General features: G+C 46.5%; 1 protein-coding gene and 1 long non-coding RNA gene across 2 annotated transcripts in view; one reads left to right on the top strand and one right to left on the bottom strand.

Annotated features, from left to right (window-relative positions):
* Positions 1-7835: 7835 nt before the first annotated feature.
* LOC137158485 (uncharacterized) lies at positions 7836-19190 on the bottom strand. The gene is made up of 3 exons (XR_010921432.1): positions 18845-19190; positions 8928-8999; positions 7836-8196 (listed from the first exon to the last, which is right to left on the bottom strand). It is a non-coding gene; the product is annotated as an uncharacterized lncRNA (long non-coding RNA).
* A 30-nt stretch (positions 19191-19220) lies between these two features.
* Positions 19221-25229, top strand: part of MAP3K14 (mitogen-activated protein kinase kinase kinase 14) — a 32833-nt gene continuing 26824 nt past the window's right edge. The window contains exons 1-2 of the mRNA XM_067556261.1: positions 19221-19383; positions 23952-24995. The gene's annotated coding sequence lies outside the window, so the exon portion shown is untranslated. The remainder of the gene's footprint in view (positions 19384-23951; positions 24996-25229) is intronic.

Below are 25229 nucleotides of genomic sequence, written 5' to 3'. Positions count from 1 at the left end.
CATAAGCAGCTAAGTGCCTACTACGGCCTCCAGCTAGAGGACTTCAGTACCAGGCAAATAGGTTGAAACTATAGTAAAGAACAGAATTATCAGACACATAAACAAATATGGTTTGTTGGGAAAGAGTCAACATGGTTTTTGTAAAGGGAAATCATGCCTCACCAATCTACTAGAATTCTTTGAGGGGGGTGTCAACAAGCATATGAACAAGGCTGATCCAGTGTTATAGTGTACTTAGATTTTCAGAAAGCCTTTGACAAGATCCCTCACCAAAGGCTCTTAAGCAAAGTAAGCGAACAGGGGATAAGAGGGAAGGTCCTCTCCTGGATCAGTAACTGGTTAAAAGATAGGAAACAAAGGGTAGGAATAAATAGTAACTTTTCAGAATGGAGAGTGGTAAATAGTGGTCCCCTCCCTCCCCCCCGGGGTCTGCATTGAGACCAGTGCTGTTCAACATATTCATACATGATCTCGAAAAAGGGGTAAACAGTGAAGTGGCAAAATTTGCAGATGATACAAAACTACTCAAGATAACGAAGTCCAAAGCAGACTGTGAAGAGTTACAAAGGGATCTCACAAAACTGGCTGACTGGGCAACAAAATGGCAGATGAAATGCAATGTTGATAAATGCAAAGTAATGCACATTGGAAAACATAATCCCACTCGAGGTCTTGGTGCGTCATCGCATCTTTGATCATGGAGATTTTTACCAGCAGTGCTCATCTGGGTCGCGCATGCACCGTCCCTGTCTCATGGCACCATTGGCATCCTTTTCGGGGCACACGACTCTGTTCCCTCTCTACCGTGAAACCATATGTGTAGACTCCAAAGTAGAGGGTGGGTAGTTGAGCACTCATAGGGACACACATCTCAAGGAGCCTCAGTTGCTGCACAGGGTGAGAAACCGTCTCTTCTTCTTTGAGTAGTGCCCCTGTGAGTGCCCCACTCTAGGTGACTCTCAAGCAGTGCCCTCATTTGGAGGAGGGAGCTTTGGAGTTGTTAGGTTGAATGGAAGAGAGTATCAATTGTCCAACTGCTGCATCAGCTCTTGATGCTTGGTCGATAATATAATGTTTTATGAATGTGTGCACCGAGGCCCAGGTGGCTACTTTACATATTTCTATAATTGGGACATTGTGCATAAAGGCTGTAGACGTGGAGACCGCCCTGGTCGAGTGTATTCTGACCCCTTGTGGTGATGGTATGCCTGCTTGTGTGTAACATGCATAAATGCACCCTGAAATCCACTTTGACAATCTTTGTGTGGATATGGCTTTCCCTCTGGAGTGTTCTGCAACTGATATAAACAGTTTGGGTGATTTCCGAAATGTCTTTGTTCTTTCTAGGTAGGACGCTATAGTTCGTCGAACATCCAGTGCATGGAGGGTCGCTTCGTGTGCATTGTTGTGAGGTTTCAGGTAAAACTTGGGTAAGTGAATAGTTGATTTATGTGAATGTAATGGTGATGTAACTTTGGGAATAAATTTCGGGTGGGGTCTAAGGGTCACTTTATCTTTGTGAAAGATTGTATATGGTGGGTGGGTGGGACATGAGCACTCTGAGTTCCCCTACACGAGTACTTTGGAGAACACCCTTGGGGCAGTGGAGAGGCCGAAGGGTAGCACTGCATATTGGTAGTGGTTGGCTCCTAGTGTGAACCTGAGGAATCTTCGATGTGCTGAATGAATAGTAACATGAAAATATGTGTCTTGGAGGTTGAGGGCTGCAAACCAGTCCCCCTGTTCCAATGCCAGTATTATGGTAGTCAAAGTGACCATCCGGAATTTTTGTACCCTTATGAAGTTGTTCAACTGCCTGAGGTCTAAAATTGGTCGCCAACCTCCGTTCTTCTTTGGGTCAGGAAATAATGGGAATAAACCCCTCTGCCCCTATGTTGAGGAAGGACATGTTGTATGGCACCTATTTGTAGCAGGTAACCTCCTGTTGTAGCAGGTACTCATGAGATGGGTCCCTGAAGAGGGACGGGGAGGGGGGTTGGGTAGTAGATTTAGAGGTGAAGGGGATAGTATATCCCGAGCGAATAATTTCTAAGACCCATCTGTCTGTTGTGATGTTTGCCAAAGTTTGATAGAAGGGGCGTAGTCGATGGTTGAAAAGGATAGTATTTGCTAGCATTTTTGGCTCTGGAAACTGGGGGAGGTCGGGCAGACCCTCAACCAAAATCTCAAAATTGAGACTTCGGTGGGGCAGCCTGAGATGTTGGCAGCTGCTGGTTTGATTGTCTGCATCACTGGGGTCTTTGCCTATTCCGAGATGGATCATATCGTCTGTACTGTGGCTGATGCTGGTATCTGGAATTAAAAGGTTGGTACCTAAATGGCTTTCTCCTTGTCGCAGGTGTGTATATCCCATGGGTACAGAGTGTGGCCTGAGAATCTTTCCTTGTATGCATGGTCTCGCCTGTTTTCTCTACAAAGAGCTTCGCTTTATCAAATGGCGGATCTTTGATTGTGGTTTGAAGCTGCTTAGGTAATGCTGCAGAGTGAAGCCATGATGATCTACGCATGACTACCATGGTTGCAATTGTTCTGGCCGTGGTATCAGTAACTTTGAGGGAGGCCTGTAATGCCGTCCTTGAAACTAATTGACCTTCCTTTATGAAAGATTGAAATTGCTCTTTTTTATTCTCTGGGACATATTCAATAAATTCTGCTATTTTTGTGTAGCAGGTGTGATCATAATTAAACAACAGGGCCACATAATTTGCCACTCTTAATTGTAGGGTTGCAGAGGTGTACACTTTCCTGCCCAGTAAGTCCATTCGCTTGTCATCTTTGTCTTGTGCGGTGTACTTATGGTGATGTTGCTTAGCTCTCTGGTTGGCTGCCTCCACAACGAGAGAGTTAGGTGGTGGGTGGGTAAAAAGAAAGTCTGTGCCTTTGGCAGGTACGTAGTATTTGTCATCCCTTTTGCAAGTGAGGGGAATGGTGGCTGGAGTTTGCCAGATGTTATTGGCTGGTTCCATGAGGGTATTGTCCATGGGGAGGGCAATCTTAGAAGAAGTTGCTGTCTGCAGAATCTTGAGCAATTTGTGCTGTGACTCTGCAACCTCTTGGAGTGAGATGTCTAGGTTGTTCGCTGCTCTCTTAAAGAAGTCCTGAAACTGCTTGAGGTTGTCAGCAGCAGTAAGCGATGGAGGGATTACGGCCTTGTCTGAAGAGGAGGATGAGTTGTTTGCAGGTGGTGTTGAGTCCTGCTGTACGCTCTCCTCCAAGGATTGAGGTTCGACATCTGTAGGAATGGATCTTGACGGAGACCTATTTCTATGCCTGTGAGAAGTAGATGGTCTGCTGTAGGTGTAATAGGTAGACCAGGCATCCCAACCAGTCGACTGCATACGTTAAGGGACTGGTGGTCCAAACCATGGGCGGGCCATCCATGGGTATGTTGGAGGTCTGTGGTGTAGTCAGCGTTTGACTGCTCTCCCCTTAGGTGAGGAATGTTGCAGGGAGTATGTGCCTCTTCCCCTTCATAGTCCTCATCACTGGAGAATAATATGGGGTAAATAGGTTCGTCCTGGTTGAAATGCACTGGGGAGGTATCAGTGCCGTATAACGGTGATATAGGGGAGGCTGTTAAAAATTCCTCCTCTGAATTGTGGTGCCAACATTTCTCTGAGCATTTTCTTGATGCCGGGGTTGTTGGTGCAGTTGTCGGTGCCGGTGCGAAGTCGTATCTGTGCTGAGGGTAACTGCTAGCACAGTTGACGGTGCTGATGGTCCTGAATTTTTTATCAGTGCCAATGCACCGGTGCCAGCAGGCATAGGTGCTGTAATATTTGTCAGTGCCAGGGGTTTTGTCGTTTCACAGACTGTTGATTTTGACGGTGCCGTGTCCAAGTAGGAATGGCGAGATTTGGCTCTTGGCTCCATACTGGAGCTACGAGGATCCTTTGGTACCTCAGTAGCCATTGTACCTGAGGAACCTGCAGCCTCTTTGGTACTGGTTATCTTCACCTTAGCGGGTGAGGACCTCCTCTTTTTCCCGTGGTCCGTGTCCGGTGAGGTCGAATGTCTTTTCCTGCTGGAGCTTTCCTGTGATAAGTGTTTACTTTGTCCAGGGTCCAAAGCAGGTCAAAGAGATCTTTCCATAAGGATAAGCTTCAGACACAGGTCTCTATCGTGCCTGGCTCTGGCTTTCAGATTCTTACAGTGGGGGCATTTTTGAAAAATGTGCCCCTCACCGAGACATCTAATGCACTTTGAGTGCCCATCAGATGCTGGCATTGCGTCTCTGCAGAAGCTGCACCGTGCGAAGCTGGGTGAGCCTGGTATATCGCACCATCCTGAGGAAGGGGAAGAACTAACTTAGCCTAAAGGGCAAGGTAAGTGGAGAAGAATTAAAAAAAAAAACACACAAAAAACCCAGAAACGAACTGGGGTAACTAGAGCTAGAAGAAAACTGACTCAAAATTTCTAAGGAAAGTAAAAATTAGAGATTCTCTAACGAGCTCTGAGGAACGGCTGGGGGCTCTGACTTGGACTGCGGACGGTTGAGAAGGAACAGAGGGGGTAGGGTTGCACGTGCCAAAAAGGGGGAACCAATGGCACCGTGAGACAGGGACAGCGCATGCACGACCCGGACAAGCACTGCTGGTAAAAATCTCCGATCAAGGACGTGAGGACACACCAAGACCTAGAGTGGAGCACCCACAGGGACACTACTCGAATAAATGTTATTTATTCCTTCTTACAACACAAAAACTAGGGGTCACCAAATGAAATTAATAGGAAGGTTTAAAACGAATGAAAGGAAGTGTTTCTTCACACAATGCACAGTCAACCTGTGGAACTCCTTGCCAGAGGATGTTGTGAAGGCCAAGATTATAACGAGGTTCAAAAAAAGAACTAGATAAGTTCATGGAGGATAGGTCCATCAATGGCTATTAGCCAGGATAGGAAGGGATTGCTGTTTGCAAGAAGCTGGGAATGGGCAACGGGATGGATCACTTGATGATGACCTGTTCTGTTCATTCCCTCTGATGCACCTGGCATTGGCCACTGTCACAAGACAAGATACTGAGCTAGATGGACCATTGCTCTGACCCTGTATGGCCAGTCTTATATTCTTATGACTTACTCTATCTTAAGCTCATGCCTTTAAAGCATAATAGTGTTGCCACCCTTGGAGTGGATTTTGTTTCTGAGTTTTGCTTTATTTAGTGGGTGGGGTTTTGCTGGGAGATGACACGCTCAGCAGAGATATAGGGAGAAAGAAGAGGAACGGGGAAGAAGGGAGTGTGGAGAGCAAGGTTGAAGTGAAGAGACTGTGAAGGATGGGTTTGGAGTGGGGGGCTGAAGCTAAGAGCCAATTAGAAGGAGGGAGACTAGCAAGGGTAGAACCGAGTATAGAGTGTGACTCTAATGATGACATTCTGTGTCTGGAAGTCCCTGCTGCAGTTGTTCGTTTCTGGCTGGCTCTTTCTGGGTGACATCTCCCATCATTCAAAATGTCTTAGCCAAGTCGGTCTTATGCAATAAGAGAAGACGGACAATGTGCAATACGAAGCTGACCAGCCCCCATGCTGCTTTTTGGATGATCTTTAAATTGTTATTTACGTTATGGTACCACCAAAGGCCCCACTCAGGATGGGTCCCTGTTGTGCTGGGCACTGTACATCCACAAAAAAGGGTAAACAATTTCTGCTCTGATGGGTTTGCAATCTAAAGAAATACACAAACGAAGGGTAGCGTTGGGGAGACAACCTACAAGTACATGGAGCTGGTGAAGAAGAGACCAATGTTCTGAAAGGTCACTGAGGTTGTTGCAGTTCCTGCGAGTGAAGGTGAGGATGTGTGAGCATGGAGCTATGTTGTCCTTCTAGGCAAGCAGGTGTGTTGCTGTCCAAGCCCAACATGCCCCTTTGCAAAAATCCAGAGGAAGGTGCAGTGCCAGAGGGAGCAGCTGGCCTGAGTTTCAATTCAAACCATGTGAACATCTGTAAGAGGAGAGTGCCTATCAATGTCTCACCGTTCCTGAAGGCTGAAGCAGAGGACAGTGGTCTAGGATAAAACAAGACACCTCACTAGAGTTAGAGGCCACACAGCAATAACAACCAACAGCTGAGCCTCTTGCTGCTGCAGAGAAGTTTCACATTAGCCAGTCACTGAGCCTTCTTGAGATTTCCTCTCTGCTATCCTACCACAGACTGGTTCAGTTTAGCACAGGAAATGAGGGAGAGTCCGTGTTTGTTCGTGTTGCTTGCTAATCGCTCTAAAATAATTCTGAAGGCTTCAGCCTGGCATAGGATGTTGGAGCAGATCTTTCTGATCTGTTAAAATATTGGGCAAATGCCACAGGAGACCTTAATGCACCATTGTCTGACAATGATCTCTGCTTGAGGAGTGCCACTTTTCAGTAGACATGGGTTCAAGCCACAGCATGTAATCTGGATTTCAAATTCCCCAAAATTCAGGTGTTTGGAGCTGAGGTTTGCTCAGGCCCATCTTACCTAGTTGAATATTTTGTTTCCAAAACCACTGTTCTCTAAGGTCCCAAGATTGGAGCCTGCTGTACCTCTTTGGTGTGCCTGAGGTTCTCCCCATGTGGTTCTGTGTGACTGAGATTTTAATCCACAAGTAATTTTCCAGGCCCAATCCTCCAATTATTCCTACCATGAGCCTTGGTGAAGAGCATTGTTCCCTTCAGCTCAAAGGTTCTCTTCCCCTGGTGCACCCCAGTGCTGCTTTAGTAACAAAAACTTCCCTCTCTGGAGCCTGGGGGTATCAGGACTGGGTCTTGGATCTTCCAGCTTTCCTAGGATGCTGGGGACAGATCATAGGAAGGGAGACGGTTAAAGCTGAGAGCCAGGGAATCAGAGTGAACGGCATGAGAAAAGGATTTTTACAAACTGCTGTAATCAGGGGCAATTCTGACCCCCTTCAAAACACTGGAAAACAAATCTTTGCATCCCATTTCTATGGGCCATAGTTTAACAGATTAGCTTTTCCAGATGAATGCTTGGTGCCCCAGACTACACAGCACACACACACTCTTGACTGGGGGTTCCAAAGGGCCAATGGAAGGATTTGAATAGGTAAGCTAGTAGCTAACATCAGGGTAATGGGAGGCATTTTCAGAAATGAGGACCAGTGTAACTATGGGAAAGTACAGTGCCCCAGTGAAAACTCTGGCCTCCAGCTCCTATTTGCTGTACTTAATGAAGTGCAAAGACTCTGCCTGCACCTCACTTCTTGGCTTAGATACCTGTGGAATAAAAATCCTCATGTACCAAAAAAGGCTAAAGGCTCATCAGTTTTGCATAATGACATGAAGTTACTGAGGAAAGAAGCTAGATTGACAGTCTGAGGGAGACCAAAATATTCTTTATCTGCAAAGCAAAAACAGCATGTGCAATGGCAGTTCCAGCTCCTCCCCGATGTTAACATGCCTCAACCTGGCCCTCCAAACTCTCTTCTAGAGGACAGAACAGGAGCTTGTCTGCATGGACTCTTCAGTCCTTGGCCTCTTTGTGGCACTTTCAGTAGAGAAGGCAGTAGTTATGGTGGTTTTGTGAGGATCACTCTTTCTAGCACCTCAACTAAGATCCTTTTGCATTTCCCAGAGAAGCTGTGAAAATGTACTGCCCAAATCTGACAAACAGGTGGAAGTTTGATCTTAGCTGTACAGTCAGAGGCAGCTGACAGCCACAGGCAGCTGGTTTGACAGAAAACTCTCTCTGGGGAACTCACATCTCAGCCTCAGGAGGTATTGCTAAAAGTAGGCAGTGCAAAGTCCAGCTGCACTATCACCACCCCCAAGTGTTCAAAATCATGGGCTAAGTCCCCCAAAATAATGAAACTTCAAACAAACTACTGGGTTATTTATTTGTATTTTGGTTTTAAGGTACATTCTCATACTTTTATCTGCAACTATGAAGGCTAGACATTTTTTAAAAGAATCACCAAATATTATGAGACTCCCAAGGAAACATTTTAGGTATTATTTTCTACCACAGTCTTAAATAACATTTGGCATTGTGGAAAGGTTTAGATGAGAAGCATCTTACTGTGTGTACGTTTGTGCGTATACAGTAGCTAGGCACCTCCTTCGCCTTGTCAGCCTGTTTCTCCCTCCGGTGGTGGAGGCCTGGAGTAAATCACGCCTATTCCAGTGGGTTTTTATTCTTCACTCTGGTTTATTTTTCAATATTCACAGGGCAGGCCCAAGTAGTTCTTTTAAGCAAAACAAAAAAACAAACTCATGACACAAAAAAACAACCACCTTTCCCTGTCCCTCTCCAGGGTATTGCCTTACTATGCTATCTCCTAGTCTTCAGTTCATCCCCAACCAGCAGTTAACTTGGATGTTTTCCCTATAGGGAGGAGAGAGAGCCTTCCACCCAGGAGAAGCCTTTTCTCCCTGCTTCACTTTATTTCTCCTCCCTCCAGAAGAGGGACTTTTAAAGGTCATTGGCAGCCCTTCATTGGCCTCAGGTGTTTCTAATTGACCTAAGGTAACGTCTTTTCTGTTCATAGGGAACAGGGCCTTTGCCGTTCTAGGGCTGATAGACCTGCCTTCTGTCAGATCTGACTTCGTCACATATACTTAAGAACAAGGTACAGGGCGGCTATGTAGCGTAGGGGATTAGGAGTCTTGGGTTCTGTTTTTTGGTTCTGCTTCTGATGTGCTGTATGATCTTGGACAACTCACTTATTCTGGAACGTTAAAGCGACTACGGATTTTGACAGCCTCAGTATTGGGTGCCCACCTTTACCTGCCTTTGGCCTGATTTTCGGAACTGCTGAGTATGCACAATTCCAACTGAAGGAATGGGATCTACAAGTGAAAACTGGGCCCTAGGTGTCTCAGCCTGGCCATGCAAACCTGATAGACCCAAAATCAGAGGCCATTTTTAGAAACTGTGGCTTTAACCATTCTGTGTATCAGGGATCACGACACTTACCTCATAAAGCAAAGGCGAGGCTCCAGCTTTACTAAGGTTGGTTTGCGAAACACTGACATTCTCAGATGTACTCTGTAACAAAAAAGTAAAGTGTGTTTGTTTACTTGGGACACAAACCAGAAATGAAAGCTTGTTCCCCAGCCCTTGCATGACCCACACCCAACTCAGACTGAGAGCTCACTTTGAACAGGACACACAGCTGTTAAAATGATTACATATGTTTCCTGACAATAAAACAGAGCCAAAAGCAGAACTTGTGCAGCAAGACAACTAACTTGATCATAATTTGGCAAAGATAAGAGGAAACCATATAAAAGCATATTCCCTTCAAGGCAAACTCTGATTAATTGCACTCTTTGTATTTCGAAAGCCAATGAAAAGCTTTGAAACACAATGAGCCTGACTCTGATTTCACATTAGTATGAAACAGGAGTAATTCCAGTGAAATCAAAAGATTTACACTTGTGTGAAGCTAGCCTAAGTGATGTCAGAATCAGGCCCATGCTATTTAGATCCAGTTCTGCTTATATGTAATACTTTCTGCTTTTTTTCCTTCCCTCTTTTATCCATTGCTGAGTAGGAGTGGATGGAACCCTGTCTAAATCATAAGACTGAGAGCCTTGATTTCTCAGTTCTGCTTCCAGCTCTTCTTTCTTGACACTTCCCTATTCAGGGTCAGCGACTTTTGTAGCCTTCTTCCAAAACTCATGATTGTATGCCTGGCTGTTGTGCAAACTGGTCTCTCTAAGGTCTGCTGATGATATTCAGTTCACGTACTGAGTTTTTGGCCTCCCTCTTGGTCATCTTCCATTCACGATCATTACAAAAGCCATCTTACCAAAAGAACTCTCAGGTCTCTGCTCAACATGTCCATACCAACGTAGCCTGGTGTCCCTCAACTTGTCTTCTTCTGGGGCCCCTCGTAACCTCATTTCATTTCCTATCATGGAGCATCCAACCATTTCATCATCTCAACACCTTTATTTCTGTGGGGGAGAGCATACTGATTTCTTTTCTTGTGGCTGGCCAAATCTCTGTTCTGTACATGACAGTTTGGTCTACACTGGAGCAGCAGTTGACAGGAGATACGCAAGCTACATAATGTGGCTTTTGTATCTCCCATCGACTTACTTACATTTACGTAGCGCGGCGTCTTCACTGCGCTGTGTCGACAGGAGATGCCCTCTCATTGATGCAACCTTACTTCTTTCTGGGAGGTGGATTAATGGAGTCAACTGGAGAGCTGCTACATCGATCCCTGATGCCACAGCAGTGAAGACATACCCTAGGATGGGTCGATTTACAGTTTTATACATTCTACCTTTTAACTTTATTGGCATTATCATCACAGAGAACTGGGGTCAGCTCCCTCCATTTGCAACAAGCAGCTGCGGTACAATGCCAAGCATCATTCAGGAGGGCACCATTGTCAGCAACCATTGACACTAGGTAGTTCAATTCTTTCACTGCAAGGTCTGTGCCTGTAATATCCTTTATGGTGGGTCCTCCTCCCTCAGTTTTCATAGCCTAAGTCTTACCAATGTTCAGTCTAAGTCCCTTCTGCTCAAAACTGTGTTGCCAATTGCTGGGTCTCACAAGGTACTTCATATATCAGTAAGTCATCAGTGAACAGCATGTTCCAAGGCGACTCTTTTCATATAGTCTTACATATCACATCCAAGAAAACATTCAACAAGAAAGGGCTCAATGCTGACCACAGGTACAGGCCAGCATTTATTGGAAATTTTCTGTTGGTTTTGACTACAGTAGTCACTCCATCATACATATCGTGGATAAGATGGACACATCATTCCGGCACACCACTCCATCGCAAACTCCACTAAACTAATTCTCTTTGTACATGATTGTACACCTCCTCCAAGTCCACAAAACCATGCCCATCTCTTTTCTCTGAACTTCTCCATGAGGATTCATAGACCATATATGGCATCAATTATACTTCCCAGCATAAATCCATACTAATACTTCCAAATTTCAACTTTTCCATGCAGACGCTTTTCAATAATCTTCTCCCATATTTTAATACCCTGTGACATCAGCTTAATTCGGTGATAATCGGCCTGTAGCCGGGAGGTGTGGCCTCCCTCTGAGATTGATGTAGAGGGAGAGCCAAACCCCCCCTGGGGATGGGAACCCAACAGGACACCACCTGACCAGAAGCAGGTGGGCGGGGCTAGGCCTTTAAAACCCAGGCCTGCTCGCTCAGTTAGGGCCCAGCGGCCGAGGGAGAAGGACACTTCTCCCTTGGGGCTCGAGCCTAGGGCCGCACTGGACGCCTACTCAGAGGAGAAGCTGCTGGATCTACCCATGGCATGGGGCCCTGCAGATCTGGAGGAGCTGCCCACTGCCTGGGACCCGGAGGAAGGCCTGCCTGAGCTGCCAGCTGCCGGAGGACCTGAGGGCTTGGAGGAACTACCCTCCACAGAGGACCCCACACAGTTTCTGGACCTGCTGCCAATTGACGGGGAGGGACTCGTGGGACTCCCGCACACCTTCTACCCCAGCGACCCAGAGGAAGACAACGGATCCCAGGTACTCTAGGGAGAGGGCGGGAGGAAGAAGCTCAGGGAAGCCGACTGTAGTGCGGCTGAGCTGACGCTCACGGTGAGTCAGCGCGTTTCAGCCGGAGCCCTGCTGACCGAGTGATAGGACCCCCATCACTGCCAAGGCCCTGGGCTGGGACGCAGTGGAGACGGGTGGGCCTGCGTCCCCCTCCCGCCTCCCCTCACCCTGACCTGGGGTGGATGCTGGCTGAGCGCCAGAACCTGTCCCTTACTGCCTGCCCTGCCTAAGGACCGGGCCATAGATTGCTGCTCCCTCTGCTAAGGGCTCGGGCGTGCGTGTGTTCTTCTGCCTGCTCTACCAGACCGGCCAGGCCCTAGGCTACTTACTCACCCTGCTAAGGACTAGAGACTGCTGTCCCTCTGCCCTGCCCTGCCTAAGGCCGGGCTGTAGCCTGCTGCTCGCCCTACCAAGGGCCCGAGCTTGTGTGTGTTTGCTTGCCTGCCCTCCTGGGGGCTAGGCAATAGACTGCTTCCTCGCCCGGTCTGAGAGCTCGAGACTGTTCACTGGCCTGCCCTCCAGGGGGCGGGGGCTAGGCTATAGACCATGTCCACGCCCGGCTGAGGGCTGAGGTTTGTTTCCCGCTGCTGGCCCGTCCCTGATAGAGGGCTGGACCATAGACTGCTAGTGCGCCCCGTGGCGCGAGAGACTGTTCCCCAAAAGGGGCGACCTGAACCCAGGCTCGCCCTACTGAGGGCCGGAGGTGGCCCCTTAATTCGGACTCCCCAAAGTCGTAGGCGCCGGGAGGTGTGGCCTTCCTCTGAGATTGACTCAGAGGGAGAGTCCCCGGCGCTGCCCCCTACAGGGGGACCTCTCACAGCCCCACAGTGTAGTATCTCCTTCATGTTTAGGGCACCACAAAACTTTTGCATCATTCATTTGAAACTTCCTCTTTCTTGAGAATATCATTTTGAACAGATTTGTAAAATAATGTGATGCCTTTCCTTCCAATAACTTTAGCGCATCCCCTGGTACTTCATCTAGCACAGGTGCTTTCTTCTTTTTCATTTTCCTAAGTGCTTCCATGACCTGTTTACCATCTGTCATGCTCCAGTTTGGCTTACACATTCTTAGTTCCTTCCTTCGGTTCTCCTCATTCATCACTCTTTCAAAATAATCACTCCAGAGTTTATAGTGACCATTTATTTGCAATATACCATGTTCATTTCTATAATAAGTAAACTCGTTCACATCCCTCATTGTTTTCTCTCTTGCCTTACTGAGTTTGTAGATGGTCTTTTCCCCTTCATATCTTCCCGGTAGATGATATAACTCATCACAGTCCAGATTTTTAGCTGTTGCAACACTTATTTTGGCCTTCTTTTTTTGCCTCCATATAAGCCATGTTATCACTGCTCAGTCCACTTGCCTGTCATTTTTTAAAAGCTAATTTTTTCTTCTCAATGGATTCTTTAACTTGAGGATTCCACCACCAAGTCTCACTTTTGACACTGGTGTCATCGCTGCTAAGGCTTCATGAGTTGTTTTCAGCAACATTAACTTAACTTTGTATCAATTATTCTCCAAGCATCCTTGTGTCAGGAAATATACACTTTATTTCTTGTTTAAGGATTTTTTCTTTCCTATCTTTAAGTTTCCATCCCTTAGGCGTTTCCTGTGCCCATGAGTGTAGATGTTGCTACGGTCCCTGCATTCTGAAGTTCATAAGAAGTCTGTGTTGCTTAACAATGCACTTGCTGGGTATTACCCTACAATTCATTATTAATAATCTATTAATTCTTCTTGTTAAAAAGAAACCAGTTTGGGACTTGTGTCCTCCACTGGCATAAATTTTGAGGTGGCCTTCCCTCTTCTGAAACGGTGTGTTTGCAATCATCATGTGCAGTGCCAGCCAAGTCTGTACGACTATTTTCTCCCTATGAGTTTCTGATTCCAGTGCTGTGCCTTCCTTGAACTTTGCAGCCTTTGCCGTTCCAACGTGTGCATTTAGATCTGCTCCAATAATTATCTTCTCATTGGATGGCATGTTTTGAATAAGGCACTACAACTTATTAAAAATCTCTTTTTACCTTTTGTAAAAATTGGTTCTGTTTCTATCTGTGGAGCTGATTTGCTGTGTGACCATAGACAAGCCACTTTCCTTATCTTTCCAAAAAATATGCTCTAGCTCAACTGGAAGATATAGTCTTGATACAGGAAACACTGGGTGAAATGCTCTGACCTGTGCTAGGCAAGAGATCAGAATAGATAATTATAATGGTCCCTTCTGGCCTTCAAATCTATGAATCACTATGCTCAGTCTCTCCATCCCTAAAAAATAGGGATAATACAGAGATCTATTCCATGGGGATTTTGTGATGTGATGTCTATAAAATTATTTATTACACTAGCACCTGAAGACCTCAGCTGAGATGGGGGGCCCCAGTGCAGTACCACTGTATAAAGACATAGTAAGAGACATTCCTTTCCCAAAGAGATTACAATGTTAGTAGACAAAACAGACAAAGGATTATTATCCCTATTTCACAGAAGGGGAACTGAGGCAGAGAGATTGTGAGTTGCCTAAGGTCACACACGCAGTCTGTAGCAGTGCCAGGAATTTAACCAAATGTTCCCGAGTTCCAACGCATTGCTTTAAGCATCCTTACTCTGGAGTAAAGTACTTTGAGATCCTCAGATGGAAGGCACTATAGAGGTGAGAGGCAGAGGAAGCTTTCTCTGCATGGGGATCAGGTGGGAATGAGGGGTAATGGAGCAGAGTGGGGAAGTTGGGGTCTCAGGGATCAGAAAAGACATGGGTGCTCTGCATGAGGGGAGCCCTGAGGTTTGGTCGGCTTGGGTGCCTACCTGCTTCCCAGCCGGATCCTGATTCCTGCTCTCACCTTCACATGTGCACACAATTTACAGGGAATAATGCATGCAGGTGGGAACCTGAATCCACCGCCCCGATAGAAGTGCAAATATAGCAAGTACAGAGGCAGAAGCCTTTAGCTACGGGAAATGATCTGAGAGTTTGAAATGATACTGGAAGATTTTTCCTGTGCTTAAGTGTAGTAAACCTGGGTCCAATTCTGCCTGACTTACACCAGTGCAACCCCCACTGACTTGAGTGCAGTTGCACAGGTCTAGCTGAGGGAAGTGGAGAGTCCTTGTCCTTTTTTGCTCTCAGGTAACTCATGGGTTAAGGCCCATAGTACGCAGGTAACAAAGAGTGCTGTCTGTCTTGTGTGTGGGAGTAAATGTCATATCCCACTGCACAGACTATTTATAGCACAGCACTATTTGGGAAGTGAAACTTCTTAATGGTGAAGTTTTCAACCAGTTGCTTAAGGTTTCAGTTCAGCTGTTTCACTCTCCTGAGCAGCTCAGACCTCATTGCATAGGGCACTGAAAACAATAGCTTCCTGGTTGAGACTGTAAGGCTGCAGGCAGCAGTCCAGAGTGCTATTGGAATGAGCGGCCGTGGGAGGTAAGGAAAATAGAGAACATGGTTAAAGCTACAAGACTTGGTTTTCTCTGAATGAAAACACTAACAGATGGAATTGCTTTATCTTAGTAACTAAGGGCCAAATTCCGATCTCAGTAAAACTGATGGACATCTGGCCCAAACCCAGTGAAATCAATGGAATTACTCAAGTGTACATGAGACCAGAATCTGACCATATAGACAGGTTGTTTTATATAAATCTCTTGGTGCAGATAAAATCTATCAAGTGGAGGGAGAGAGAGGGAGAGAGAAAGTGGGCACCTGTGACACGTCCCAGGGGTGCCCAGGGTTGTGAGGTGCATTGCTCCCACTTGCCTTTAGCATGAGGAAGCCTCATCTGTGCCTGCCAGTGGTCAGCTCCCCAACTCCAACAGCAATACAAGCTCATCCCTCCAGGCCTTGCGGTTTCTCTACAGATTAGCAATAGGCACATTCTGCCCCTTGTGCCCTCCCTGGAGTATCCAGCCCTGGGTCCATTGGCAACTCACAGTATTAACAGATTCACTGCATCCAAAGACAGTCCACTCAACTTACCACTTCAGATCACCACTCTGCTTAACATACAGCACTTATATATGCTTAGTGAAATCAAGTATACATTTATTTTAAAAAAGCATAGGGATTCAAATAATAGCAAGAAATAGTATTGGAAACAAATGGCTATGTATAAAACAATCTTAACAGACATTATAGGGCCTAGATTTAATTAACAAGATACTCTCAAGTCTTTATAGAATAATGCTCACACAAAATCCTTGCAGCATTTTACAGTCAAGCTGGCTGGGATTCTCCTTTCATGAGACAGGCATGGTGTCATCTTGCCTTTAGGTGAAGAAGGGCCAAGCAACACACTGAAATCCAAGATATACCTAAACGCGCCTTTGTCTTTATTCAAAAGCTGGACATAACCCTGCTGTTTGTTTTGTCCTGTAAACTTCCTCTTCAGGAGATTTCACTCTTATTTATCCTATGACTCAGTACGCAAATAGACATACATTCTGAGGCATACAATAAATGACCAGACAAGGAGATAGGTGTCTGCTACCTGAAGGAGATGCCCTGCTGCCTGAAGGCAACATTTCCAAGGTATGTCACTGCCTGATGAGCTGCCTTAGCTCCAAGACCTTAAGAACATACATTTTATTATAGATACATAACTTCTTAAATATTACCCATACATACATTTCACAATGATTATGATGGTCAGGGAAGAGACCTCACATGACACCCTTTGGTGAACTATATTATGCATACATCTGAACCAGGGGATCCCTGTAAAACCCTCTGCACTTCCTGTGCCCTCTGCCAGTTGGCACTAAGAGTCCCTGGATCACAGCGTCCCATTTTAGAAAGTGCTTCTGATCTTTCTATCATTTTTTAATGTAACACAATACCCCCAAAGGGGAAGGGACTGAATCCAGGAACTCTGCATTTAAAAGCATGAGATACTCCTGCCTGAGCTAAAAGACTTAACTTGAAGGCTGCAGCCAACTCATAGAGGGGACAGAGAACCACACTTTAGTATTACTTGTACATGCCTCCTGGCTGGCAGTGTGCCTCCCCAAGCTTTGGAGGTCCTCCACAGCCGAAATCCTTGGACAAGCCCCCACTTGTAACATGTGAGTCAGTTGTAAGCAGCAGGGACTGAACCTGGAACTCTATATCTACAAGATAATAAAGACTCCTGCATTTAGACCAGTGATCCCAGGTCCATTTGCCACCACCAGGCCATCCAGGGGTGCTGAATTACATGAAGCTATTGTTCTACCTTTGTAGCCAAAGCCACTGGATGTATTCAGAGGAGCAGGTCTTGCCATCAACTGCATCAGTCAGAGGCAGGGTTCTGCCTAGACCAGGGCTGTCAGTACTTCATGACATTAGTGGCTGCACTGGTGATATGCAGTCTGGGTACTAGCAACTAATCTGCAAACAAATGTATACGTGTTTACATACGAATGAAAACATGGCTATGTCTGTATGTACTGTACTTATACCTCTCTTGGGAGCTGCTTGTCTGAATTTTTCTTCAGCAGTAAGAAAAAAATCACACTTGGCCTCACCTTGCAGTTATAGGGACAGGCCAAATGGAGGGAAAGCAGGGGTGGAAGCAAACAGTCTCCCCCCATTTACTCCAGGCTACCAACACCACCCAGAAAACGCACCCTAACCCCAACAACTGAAATCAGACCCACAGTATTACAGCCCAGAGGAGACTAGGCCATTAAGTGCCACAGGCAAAGAATAGAATGGACCGAGGTGCACTACTGCCTGAGGTCCCCACTGTGACCAAAAGTACCCCTGTATTCACACCCTACACACTACTGTAATAGTCTTTGTACAAAATATGCCTTTGAGGTATCATTTGAAAATCAATCTCTCACTGGTCAATAATATCACGATGAAATGTGGGTTGCAACATTATATATAAAGTTACGAAATCGTCCTGTACGATATTAGCATAAGTTCAAAATCACACAGCCCTGCCTAGGCATCCTGACCAAAGAAATGTGTGTTTACCTCAATTTATATATAAAAAGTAAACGAATTCCTTAAGACTGCAGGGAGAGGAGATGGCAGGAGACAGCAAATTTGCATTTCAGCAAACACAGGTGAGAAGAAAGAGCATGGAGCCCCCTTCACTAACAGATGGCACATGACTTCTTTACTGCTTGAATAATCTTTGCTTTGACAGGTAACCCTCAGAAGAGTCCACTTCAAAGATTAACTGGAATATAAAAGAAAGGGATAGAAAACCTCAAGCTCTCTCTCTTTCATCTAAGACAACAACAGAACCAGCCCTGTGACTTTGGGGGAAGAGCCTGACCTGAGAATTTGGTCAGTCATATTGCTGGGAACATGATTTTACCTTGAATCAAGTCCAGCTTGTTAAGTTTTAGCTACTAGAATGCACTTTACTTCTCTTGTAACCATTTCTGACTTTAATATCTGATACCTGAATTCACTTAAAACCTATCTCTTTGTAGTTAAATAAACTGGTTTTATTTTTCAATTTGAACCAATTTAGTGCTGTGTTTACACTGAATTGTTTGGCAACACCAGTTAAAATAGCAGACTGTTGAATGTTGACCCTTTACAGGGGCAACAGACCTTTAATATCTGATCTGTCCAGGAGAAGGCTGGACAGTGCAGAACACACATTTCTGGGAAAATTCAGGCATGGGAGTTCATTGAGATCACCTGGCAAGTAGTAACTAAGTCTGGTGGAAGCCAGACTGTGACCGGTGAATTGCTGACAAGTTGCTGGGGTCAGAGTTGCTGGACTAGGGCTACAGCTGCACACAAACACTCAGGTGTGACCTGCATGCTGGTAGGCAGTTTGTGAGCAGCCCATGTTAGGCATTACAATAGAAAAGTATGTGAGGCACCCAAGGTTGCAGGGGCAGGCAGTGACACAACCCCCCACTGGTCTGGACTACACCCCAAAAGGTGATACCTGCAATGACAGGGAAATGATTAAGAGATATACACAAATAATCCTGGCAAATAACCCTCCCTGCTGAGGAAGATGAAAGCCCCCCAAGGTTGCTGCCAATCTGACCTGGGAAAAATTCCTTCTCCCCCCACATCTGGCAATCAGTTAGACCCTGAGCATAGTAGCAAGATCCAGCTAGCCAAGCACCTGATAGAAAGGATGCTAGGTTGGTGCCACCGCAGAGCCTTGGTCCTCCCTGATGCTTCAGAGGAAGGAAATTTTAAAAACTCAATCCCAGAATACATGGGGGGCACAAAGGTCCCTTCCTGACACCTGCAGGTGGCGGGCTGAAACCCTGAAGCATGAGTTTTAAAGCATATAAGAAATAAACCAGAGGTGAGGCTCAGGGCTGATGAACCCTGCCATACAATCATACTGATAAATTTGTCCCACCTTCTCTTGAAACTAATTGCCTCCACAGCTCCTGTTGGAGGGTGTTCCAGTGTCATGACCAGGGTGTGGGCGGTCAGGCTTATCGGTTGGAGCACGAGTCAGGCCTAACAGTTGCAGCAGGAGTTGGGAGCCAAGTACTGGAGTCAAGGGTTAGAGCCAGAGTCAGGAACCAGGAGTCAAGTCGAGGATCATAGCTGGGGTCAGGAACCAGGGGAGTCAAGCTGAGGGTCATAACCTGAATCAGGAAAAAGCAGGAAAGCAGGGCTGAAGTGGACTGAAGCAGGGCAGGAATAAGGCTGGGAACAAGGCAGGCACAGCAGTTATCACAGTTGCTGGCATAAGGACTGAGTGGCCAGTAACGTACAGCTGCTGCTGCCACGCTTAAAAGCAGGCCTGCTGCTCCCTTCAAGGTCAGCCAATCAGACAGTCCTACTGCAACCCAGCTGAGTTTATTAATCTGCCTGGCGGGTGAGCTGGCTAGTCCTCAGGCTCAGCAGAAGGATTTCACTCCTGACATCCAGAACCTCACCCTTCTAATGGTTAGAAACAGTCTTCTAATTTCCAGCCTGAATTTGTGCATGACTAATTTATATCCATTTATTCTTATGCCAACATTGTCCTTCAGCTCTTTTGCTTGATTACTTTTTTTTTTTTTTGCTAAACAGTCCTTCTCTTGCTAGACTAAACAGGCCAACCTCTTCCAGTTTCCTCTCATAAAATTCTCCATTCCCCTAATCATCCTAGTAGTTCTTCTCTGCACCTTTTACAGTTAAAATTCATCTTTCTTGAACACGGGTGACCAGAATTGTGAATAGTATTCCAAGTGAGGTCTCACCAATGCCTTGTACAGTGGTCTTAATGCTTCTCTATCTCTACTGGAAATGCCTTGCCTGATACATCCTAGATTGCATTTGCCTTTTTCATATTGCATCACATAGGTGGCTCATAGTCATTTTGTGATCAACCCACATACCCAGGTCTCTCTCCTTCTCTGTCGCTTCTGACTGATGCTTGTAATATAGCAGAAATTCTTATTATTCGATCCTAAGTGCATGATCTTGCACTTTGTACTGTTGAATTTCACCCCATTTCTGTCACTCATCTTCAAGATCATCCAGATCTTCCTGTATAATGTTCCAGTCCTCTTCTGTATTGACAATGCCTCCCAATTTTTAATTATCAGCAAATTTCATTAGCACATTCCTACTTTTTGTGCCCAGGTCATTAATAAAAATATTAAATAAGATTGGTCCCAAGACCGATCTTTGAGGGACTCCACTAGTTACCTCCCTCCAGTCCGATAATTCACCTTTCAGCATAACTTGTTGCCTTCTCCCCTTGTACTGATCCCTATTTTCCCTAATTTAACTAATAATTTCCCATGTGGTACCATGTCAAATGCTTTACTGAAGTCCAAGTATATTGGCTCTACTGCACTTCCCTTACCTAAAAATCAAGTTATTTTCTCAAAGAAGGAAATCAGGTTAGTCTGGCATGCTCTACCTTTTGTAAACCCATATTGCATTACATCCTCTTTACCATTTACCTTCCATTAATTTAATTATTCTTTCCTTAACAATCTGTTCTAAAGACTTGCATACTACTGAGGTCAGACTAACAGATCTTTAATTGTCCAGATCATTTTTTCCCCCTTTCTTAAATATAGGTATGATGTTAGCTATTCTCCTATTCTATGGTACTACTCCATAATAGATAAATTTATTTAAAATTCTTGCTACTGGATTAGCAATCTCGATTACCAGTTCTTTCAATATTCTGGGCTGGAAATTATCTAGTCCCCCTCCAATCTGAGCTCATTAATATCTTCAAATTTTTCTGCCACCTCAGACATGGTAATTTCCATTTCTAAACATTCATTTCCATTAGTTGTACTGCCTCCATGCACATGTTCCATGTTATCATCCTTATTGAAAATCGAGGCAAAGTATTCATTTAGTTTTTGGGCAATGTTTATAGATGGAAGGGTGTATGTTTATAGTCAGGTTGGACATGAAGGATTGTGAATCAGGATGGAACACTTAAGAAACCATAGAGGAAGAGAACGTAGCTTGAGTAGCTAGCAACTCACTTCCAGGCTCTGTTGTGTTTTGTCAAAGGTTAGACTTAAATGTCCTCTTTTATAGTCCTATTCATGCTTAATCCCAGGGAGCCAGGGGCATAAAAGAACCAGTGGTCTTTTCTGCATTGTGTACGAACACGTCTACTACTCTAGCAAAGATAATTTGGTGAAGAAACAATCAGAGGTTCCAAGACAGAATCTTATTAAGATCTTTGAGCATTCAGAAAGGTTTTTTTAATGGGTGTGGCACTTTTAAACCTTCTTCCTCTCTGTGCCAGTTATAGTCCCACTTTCATCCTTGGAAGCTAGGATATCATGGATCTGAGAGGTGGAAGAGACTTGACTGACCCCTAGTCCAAGCATTGCAACACTATCTCAGCTGAGCATTCCTAGGGCTGGTGTAATGAATAAAAGGAGACTCTTTATTCAGACTGCTGGAAACATCCAAGATCATGTGGTCCTTAAGCTCTCAGACTGACCAACACAGTCTGTGATGCCTGGTGGCACCTTTCAGGGTCTTCTTGTGTCCTGGCTTGGACTAAGTAGTCATGGAAGGGCCTGTAACTACGAAGTATAATATTGCATTATCATAATCAATCACCAGAGCATATCTCCATATTACCGTGCAATTTGCATGTTATGCTGGGATTATCTTGTGGCTTTGGGCAGCTCTATTCCTTTCTGAAGGGACCTTGCTGCAGTTAAAGGCTGAGGAACTCTACCTTAAGGGGATAATGGCCCAATGACAAGACTGCAATGTAGAAGAGGGAAGTCTTGGCACATGGCAGCATTCAAGACAGTGTGCACTTGAAGAGGAGGGGAACTGACTGTGTATCTTTAACCAGAAAAACAGGATCCTGTTACAGCTGAAGTTTCAAAATTGCTCAGAGCATCTTCCGTGGTGATTTTTGTTCGAAGCTTGCTTGCTGCAGGCTGTTAGTCATCCTCCCGCAAGGCATAGAGCATATCACTTACAAAAGCCACAAAAAGTCTGCTGTCTCCAGCCAATCCAAGGGGAGTGAGTGGGTGGGCAGATGCTGCACAAATGCATGGGGAACATCAGGCTACAGTTTCTAAACATACTCCCTTCTCTCAGAACTCCTTACAAGTTATGGTCTCTTGTTTGTGTTTTAACTTCTATCTGTCCCAGGAAAAAGACTGGAAATCACATCTGAGGAAACCTCCTTTCTGGTGTTAAAACAATGAATAAGGCTATTTATCTATGTAAAACAGAAGCTGAAAAGTAAATCAGCTGGCAACAGTTAACAGAGGGAAAATATAGAATGTTTAATACTCTGTTCAACAGCAGCAGTGCTGAGAGAGAAGGTCCTTCTCAGAGGGGAAGAGGCTAAACTAACAAGGGGAAAGGCTGTCTGTGATCTGCTGAAAACCTCATTGCTTACTATTGCAGGTTGGTCATACATATCACCTGGGGCCAGTTTTAGTTCTTGAAGAGGTTTCATTTGATCTGCCTTCTTGCGGATTACTTAAAATCTGGATCTGACCCAATGAGACATTACAGAGGCTTTCATATACCCCACCCAGTAAAAGACTAATTCAGAGAGCCTTTTAAATGTTACTACTTTATATTGCTCAAAGGCTCAGTACTTACCCTTGATGAGTGCATGACTATCCCACTGAGCATCCAGTGTAGCTGAAGTATCTAGGTGCTACCATGCTTGTTGTCCTTTCCTTTTCTGCCTTACTTTATGCCCTTTTAGATAAACACTAGCTGATGCTTTGAAAATGCATAAGTTGGTTGAATTTTGACAGAAAACATAGTTCTCCCTTCCCTTTTTCCCCACTTTTTGTCTGCATGCTACTGCAGTTGCTGTGTGAACAGCCAATGGTCCAGTAGTGGGATTGTAACAGATCAGTGGCCACAAAGGACTTGGTTCCAGCTGCTCCAATCACATAAATCCCCACCACCTGAGTTAAAGGAGAATTTCTTTTTATTATCTGTAATAGTATTAAGGTTTATGCCACTCACACTTGTTCAAGTCTGGCATTGCTTCCAATAGCTAGCAGTGGTGTGCACATACAGCCACCTTACAGAAAAGGGAATACAATTGTCTAATGGTATATTTGGCCCTGAATTCTGAAACCAATTCTGAATTTCAAAAAGATCTTATGCAGCTATAGCTTGCTACCTTTACAATGACATCATCTACATCAAAACCGATGGAGGAATGGCAAAGTATAGAGCAGAAATCCCCTGAAGTCAATGGGAGTTTGCAGGAATAAGGACCTCAAATTTTGGCCCACAGTTGGATAGTTAATCCAAAAAGGCCTTAGGATGAATAATAGTTTATGTACACAGTGTCAGCGTTGTAACTCTAACAGCACCCACAACCACTTTTCCTTTGCACTGTATGTGCAAATTTCAGTGATGTAAGCATTGTAGAAAAACTTCATTTAAACTCCCTAGGTTTTAATATACAAGCCTGAGCATTTTGATTCCAGTCTAGCAATAGCAAGCAGGGAAGAACGAGGGAGTTATAAAAATCACGATACGGTTCACTGGCTATAAATGAAGGAGCCCACACCAAATGCTCAGGACATACATAGCAGTAAATAGTCAGAGCTTTGGTATTCCCTGATATGCAAACTGTTCTGTGCAAAACGCTAGCATTGAACAGTCACAGGATTTGCTAAGAAAACCAAAAAGAGCAGAAAAGATTGTCCTAAATACAGCCCTTTTAGTCTTCCTTTTCACTGGCATTGACTCTCCAGAGAGAAAGTTGCAGCACAGAGTTAGGAAGAGACTTCTGCCAAGCCCTCAGACGGGTAAGCAGCCAAGATCTAGCATGACAGCCAGCTGCAGCGTGGGAGGAGAGCGCAGGGGAGTTCCTGTCATTCCAAAGTGACTGGGGGAGAGAAAAGGCCCAGCTCAGTTTGTTGTTCTTGAACAAGGCAAAGGGGACGGTAATGTGGATGAGCAGGGCTGGTTTGCAGGCACCGACCAGCCTCAACAAGAGGCAGGCTCTGGTCCGTGTTCCTTCATTCCTTAGCTGTGGATTTCCTCAGTCCCCGCAGCGCAGCGCTGAAGGAACCGAACTAAAGCAAGGACTCCCGCCGCCCATCGCCGGAGCCTCCTACAAACGCACCACGACGACGCCGTGGGGGAAGGAGAGGTGGCCGGTCCTGCAGCACTCGCCCGCTGCCAGGGGACGCGGTGACGGCCAAGACCATAACGGGGCTCAAAAAAGAACAAGGCCCATGGCGGGCTAGTAGCCAGGGAGGCAACCCCAAGCTCTGGCCGTCCCCAACCCGCCGGGCCTGGAATCCGGGCTGCGTGACTGGACACTTGCCCTGCTCTCTTCAGTCCCAGCAGAGCACCAGGCCCCAGGGTGGGTCTGACCCAGGCTGGGGCTCTGAGTGACACCTGGGCAGGCGCCAGTAGCTGTGGGGCAGCCCTCGCCCTTGGGAGGTGCGGACCTTCCCTCCCCCTGAGGAGACAATGGCGGGAAGAGCGAGGCTGCCCGCCAGGCGCCCTCAGCGGCTTCAGCTCCGCGCACGCGCGCAGCCGGTAAATACACAGCCGCCGGCGGCCCTTGACCTGCGCATGCGTACGCCCACCAGCCGGCAGACTTTCCCGTCCCCTCCCCCGCTGTCGCTGGCCGCGCACCCGCAATTGGACGATTCCTGCCCGCCGCACCCAGAGGGGGAAGGGACATGGTTTGCAGGAAGCCCCGCCCACTTCTGGGAAACCACAGGCCCCCTCCGCCCAATGACAGCCGGAAGCTGGGGCGGCGGACGAAGTAAGTCTCTCGGAGCGCCAGGGGGCGGGAGCGGTAGATCGCTTCCGAAGGAGTGGTGTAGGGCCGGAAGGAGAGTGCGCGCTGATTGGTTCGTGGCCTGGAGAGGGCGTGGCTAGAATGCTAGGCCGGGCCGCTGGGCAGGGCCATAACAAACTAGGGCCTCTGGCAGGAGAGTAATCTGCCGCTATTGGGCGGCGGGCGCCGGGGGCGTGGCCAGGCAGGTGCTGTGGCAGCTACGGTCACGGAGCTGCTCCTCGGGCGCCGTGGAGGGAGCCTGAGGGGCCGCGCTCGAGGCCCCGGTGCGGTGCGGGTAGGTGAGCGCGGCGCGTCCTGGCCCCTCCCCCCACTGCGGGGCTGGGGGGGCGCGGCCCCGTTACTCCCCCGCCCCGCCCCGCCCCGCCGGCTGGCCAGATGGGGTCTATCGCCGCGGGTGCGGCCGTGCCCCGCCCCGCCCGGTCCGGCCCGGCCCGGCGCGCTTCCCTCCGGCCGTGTGCCCCGCCCTGGCAGCAGCGGGCGGGGACCCTCCTCGTGGGGGAGCCTGGGG

The sequence above is a fragment of the Emydura macquarii genome, unplaced genomic scaffold (assembly GCF_026122565.2).
Source record: "Emydura macquarii macquarii isolate MOO-44397 ecotype Brisbane River unplaced genomic scaffold, CSIRO-AGI_Emac_v2 contig_1692, whole genome shotgun sequence".
In the NCBI taxonomy this organism is placed as follows: Eukaryota; Metazoa; Chordata; order Testudines; family Chelidae; genus Emydura; species Emydura macquarii.
The sequence above is the reverse complement of the archived record's forward strand: the minus strand, read 5'-3'. Positions and strand labels throughout refer to the sequence as shown.